Genomic DNA, 6,000 nt, shown 5'->3' with positions numbered 1-6,000 from the left:
CAAAAGGAAGGATCAAGACATGAAGGAGGAACAAACTTCCTGGTTCAATAAGCTCCAACACCAAGATCTTAAAACGTTGACCTGCCCTCGGGAGTCTACGGAGAGATGGACTCCACATCAGGGTCATTCCAGAGACCCCTACCGTGACAAGATCAAGGCGGGTCATAAGAAACCCAGCTAGGATGGACTTGTAATAATCACCAGTCTTATACAGTTAGGGAGCATGGTTTAACAGAGCAGGATAATCAGGTAGTTCACCCTGACCCCTAGACAAAATGATAATAATTATGTAATGTGTGTTCTTGGTTTTGGTTAAAAGATGTAACACGCCACACAAGTTAGTTTGTCTCAGAGGTTTATGGGGTTGAAGATAAACATTATACTGGAGAGTATGTTTACTGTTGGTTATTAATATTCAAAGTAAACAAAGAAATAAGAAAATATTCAAAGAAATGCTGGAGCTTCACTAAAAGGGGGAGACGTAGTGACATGCGCAGGAACCTGTAAGTAAGTATATGGGGAAGGATCAGGGGTGAACACACTGTAATGTAAACAAGCTTGAAATAAAGTACCCGAGGCTACACCGGCAACACGAGTGTCCCCGTCTATTAAACCTGCAGAGCATATTAACAATACTGTTACACCATCAGCTCGAAAAAGCGTGATACTGGGTTGGCCGTACAAGTCGGACACCGAAGTGGTCGGTAGCGTAGGCAGAGATCATGGGCTAGGCCAGTACAAATGGTGTGGGCCATCTTTTCCCAGAAGACAGATGAAAACGACTTACAAAGACATGCACATCTACCTTATCCTTCATGCATTTTTAACACCTCTCTCACAAATGGGCAATCGGCTCCGCTGTGGAACTATAGCTTAATTTAAGCCAAGTCTTAAGGTTCAAAAGTGTATTTGAAGAATATCTTGATGTGTATTTTGGTCCTTTTGATGATGATTGAACAATCAACCTTACGTTTATAATGTATGTACTGCACGTACCACTTAGTAAGAAAAGAGGATGTGTCTAACCATATACAGTGACTCTGCAAGCACATGCAGATAGTAGCATCTGGTCACAATACTTCCTGTTTGTTCTAAGTAGGCGTTAAGACTGACGTGCTGGCATCCAAAACGCACAGAAAATCTGAGCACTCATAGGGGTAGGATGATAAAGAACTCTGAAACCAGTTTGCACCAGAATATGGGTGAGGTGATTTACAACACGCCCAACATGATGACCAAGGTCAGGAACACACAAGGAGAGAGAGAGGAGAGGATAGTGGAGATCTACGCTACCAGTGAGAGCCTCAGAGACCAACACCAGGACTATGTGGGGACAGAGGAGTCCTCCAATACTCTGGGAACAGTAAGAAGTCAGCAGCCGGACCCTGTGAGCCGTCCTCGGTGTCCGATCAGGGCTGTGGTGGTGCTTCTGGTCCTGCTGTCTGTTGCCCTGCTGGCTGGACTGCTTGGGTTGGCAGTGCAACACAAGACCGTCATGGAGAAGACTGTAAGCATGGACAGAGACACTGAGCAACTTCTCCAAAGGCTGAAGAATGTGACAGAGCAGAGAGACTCACTGCTTTGTAAACAGGACTGTCCAGGTGGTTGGGATAAGTTTGGTTGTAAATGTTACCGGCTCTCCAATGAGTGGGAATCCTGGAATAAGAGCAGGGAGATATGTGTTTCCGTCGGGGCAGATCTGGTGGTTGTGGACAATGAAGGGGAGATGAACTTCATTAGCGGCAAGTGCTCCTGCTTCTGGCTCGGAGCGACAGATGAGGCCAGTGAAGGGTTGTGGAGATGGGTTGATGGGACCGTCCTGTCAGTGGATAACCCCTCATGGGTGAGGCGGAAACCTGGCGATGGCAAGGACAAGAACTGCTTAAGGAGGGACTGGGTGCAGACCAATTTTAAATGGGAAGATGAGAGCTGTGAAGCCAGAAACTATGGGCTTTGTGAATATAATTTAAGAAAATGAAGAATGAAAACATTTCTTTGTGACTATTTTTCTATATCTTAATGCTAACAACGTTGTTTGTTATGTTTCGTACTTGTTGAGTCCTGCCATTCGCTAAGAGATGTGATTGGCTGCAATGTGTTATCAAGGAGATGACATGAAGACTTCACTGGTCCCTGCAGGAGCTGTACATAGATGCAGCTGTTACATTGTCTTTTCAATGTTTCAACAATTGCTCTTGGTGTTGGAGGCTGAGGTTAGGCGGTAAAGAGTCATGACAGACATTGGCTGGTTTCCACTTGCTGCAAACCACACCAGTTTTCTATCTAGGGCTGCATTTGCTGACTTTGTCTTAGCCCCTCAGCTAATTATTTAATTATTTTTTTGTTGAAATGTATCTGGACTTGACTTTATCACAAAATGGTGTGATCACAGCAAAACACTTAATAAGCTTGAAGGTATGCACTTAGTTTTGCGTTACTAAATGAACACTTTTGAAGGTACATATGCCTATACGCATTTGCAAACATACAGTAATTTGTAAATTGCATTGAATATGTAAATGCAGTGTCCATACAGCTGCGTATGCTGTAGTGAATTTGACCTATTAAATAAACTCTTGAGTAATATGTTTTGCCGATATTGAAATAATTGGATTTAGTTTGGACTTGGTCCCTTTGAACAGACATTGTTCAAAGGGACAATGAAATTGATTTTTAATTTACTTTTGGGACTCAATTAAAAATTGTTTAGTCTTTAAATCTGATCCTAGGTCGCTCAACTAGTGCCAGGGTTCAATTCCCTCTGGTGCCGCCCCTGCTTAGAACAGGTGCGTCTTAAATCTAATGCTTCAGTCAATCATGGATCTGTAATTATTGCAGTTACATTATTGTTAAGGAGCTTTGGATAAAGCATCTACCAAATGATCGTACAAATCATTTCCTGTTACTTATTACGTCTGTTCAATATATATTCATTAATACTTTTGCAGAGGGTTGACATTGACTTTGGTATAGACACGTTTCTCTGTTCAATGTCTAAGGGAAACATTATCAAATGTGCAGCAGGTAATATGCTGCGCATTTAGTAGATTACTAAATGTGCAGTAGCACATTTAGTACTACACTTGTGTTATACATCCCCAGTAGCAATCTACAAAGGCTGCAGAATGACCACAAATGGTCATTCTGCAGCTTCTGATGGCAGGTCAAGGGTCATCGATGTAGTATGTGGTACACCCTTTAGTAGTGATAGTTTACAAAGAAAAAGTGAACTTTCTCCTTGCATGGGTTAAATTTCTTATTAATTTGTTAGCTTTTCTCTTCCGGCTTTCATAAACGGCAAGGACTCCAGATCATCACAGCATACCCTCACAGCAGCAGCCGCCGCCGCCGCCACCACCACCGCCGCCACCATGGTTACCGTGGTAACCATGGACCACGCCCTCCGCGGAGGACCCTGGGGAAGTCGGGAGCGTTCGCCTCCCGACTTGGTTTTCCCACGCGGGCACTTGGATACAAAGACAACAGACCGAGATTGAGGGCAGACGTTGTTGGATCTTTTCCGTTTTTTTTATATCTACTTTTGTTTTTCTATTCAAAGTTCTTTCTTTTGTAGATATGCCGATCACACGTTGTGTAAAGCAATAAAGTTGTCACAAGATTATGCGTTTCTCGTAGCTTGGAAACTGATTGAAGCAATGTGGAATAAAGCTGTCGTATCAAATGCACAAAAGATTAAAAAAAAGATGGATGTCGCAGGCCTATCATTTCATTAGGGCCAAATTAAATGATTGGATGGCCTACCTGTCCGTCTACCTTGTAGGCCAGGGGCAGATCTGGATTTGTAACTTAGAGGGGGCCATGAACATGGACTTTCTTTCTGGAGGGGACATCAATAATAGCATTAACGTCCATCAAACTATCTTCTGAAACAGACACAGCCATTAATAGTATACGGCATATATACTGTTAATGGCTGTGCATATACTATATGCAACGGTTCAGAATGGTTAGCCAAGACCTATTGCTGAAATGTGTATTTGACGAATGTAATGATTAGTATTTTGGTCCATTTGATGTGGATCGAACAATCAACCTTATGGTTATGACCATAAGTGATGGACAGCATACACGACCTTACTAAGAAAACAGGATGTGTCTTATCATGCACAGTGACTCTGCAAGCACATGTAGCAAGTAGCCTCTGGTTAAAATACTTCCTGTTTGATCAAAGAAGGTGTTAAGACTGACATGCTGGAAATCAAAACGTACAGAAAGACCGTGCACTCATAGGGGTAGGACAATAAAATAAACTCTGAAAACATTTTTGACCAGAATATGGCTGAAGTGATTCACGCCAGACCCAAAATGATTTTCAAGGCCTGGAAAACACAAGGAGATGGAGAGGAGGGTATAGAGGACGACTACGATAGCATGGAGAGCCTCAGAGATCAACACCAGGACTATGTGGAGATTGAGGAGTCCTCCAATACTCTGGGAACAGTAAGAAGTCAGCAGCCGGACCCTGTGAGCCCTCCTAAGTGGCCGATCAGGGCTGTGGTGGTGCTTCTGGTCCTGCTGTCTGTTGTCCTGCTGGCTGGACTGCTTAGGTTTGCAGTGCAACACAAGACCATCATGGAGAAGACTGTAAGCATGAACAGAGACTTGGAGCAACTTCTCCAAAGGCTGAAGAATGTGACTGAGCAGAGAGAATCATCGCTTTGTAAACTGGGCTGTCCAAATGGCTGGGATAATTTTGGTTGTAAATGTTACTGTCTTTCCAAAGTGTGGTGATTCTGTAATGAGTGCAGGGGTTCTGTGTTTCCAATGGAGCAGATCTGGTGGTTGTGGACAGCAGGGGCGGCCCCAGCACATTTGGCGCTCTAGGCGAGCTTCACTCCTGGCGCTCCCCCCCCCCTTCGCAAAAAAAATAAATAAAAAAATAAAATAAAGAAAAGTTTGTTAATTCCCCACGAAAACTGAATTGCAACCTTGAAAAACAGTTTTGCCCTGTAACTGCATTTCTTTCACATAAACACAACAACGATCGCAACGATGAACAAACATTAATTCAAGAATAAAATCCACGGAGGAAAAAATTGCGCCCCGGATGGCTTTTGCCTCTTCATTTTCTTGATTTCGTTCTTGATTCTCGATTCTTGAAAACACTCTAACCAAACGCCTTATAGTACTAGCATGTTCTGACGAAACCAAGGAGGTAGGTTCCCCTTCCGTTTTCGATTTTTGGCTCATTTTACCCAAATGTTAGATTTTTTTTTTTTAATGTCAAAATATTGGTTGGAGATATAGAAGGGGCGCAAAAATATGTGCCAGGAGGGAAAAAATATATAATTGTGTTTTCTTTTTTTTTTTTCTTTTTTTCGGGCGCATTATTTTGCGCTCCCCCTCTAGATGGCGCTCTAGGCGGCCGCCTAACCCGCCTGTAGGGAAGGCCGCCCCTGGTGGACAGTAAAGAGGAGATGGACTTCATTAGCAGGTATGGCGGGTACTTGGAGCGACAGATAATGGAGCGACAGATAAGGCCAGTGCAGGGTTGTGGAGATGGGTCGATGGGACCGTCCTGTCAGTGGATAACCCCTCCTGGAGCAGAGGGAAACCTGATGGGGGCAAGGAGAAGAACTGCTTAAGAGAGGTCCGGGAGAAGACCAACTATGAATGGACAGATGAGCGCTGTGAAGCCAGAGACTAGGGGCTTTGAGAACTTAATTTACGAAAATGATGGATGAAAACATTTCTTTGTGACTATCTTTTATACCTTTTACACTCTTTAAAGTTCTTTGTTCTGTACATATGCCGATTACACGTTGTTTTAAAGCAATAAAGTTGTCATAAGATGATGCATCTTTGTTGTCGGTGGAAGAATAATTGAAGCGATGGTGTGTTAAAGCTGGGGTAGACAATTTCTTCTAGAAGCATTTTTTTGTCATATTCGTTGATTCTTTACATCCTGACCAATTAAAAAAATGGAATGCAAAAAATAAATAAATCTTTGGATGTTGGAGGCCTATAATAAGCCTGTCC

The sequence above is a fragment of the Gadus chalcogrammus genome, chromosome 19 (assembly GCF_026213295.1).
Source record: "Gadus chalcogrammus isolate NIFS_2021 chromosome 19, NIFS_Gcha_1.0, whole genome shotgun sequence".
In the NCBI taxonomy this organism is placed as follows: Eukaryota; Metazoa; Chordata; class Actinopteri; order Gadiformes; family Gadidae; genus Gadus; species Gadus chalcogrammus.
Note: the sequence above shows the minus strand (reverse complement) of the source record.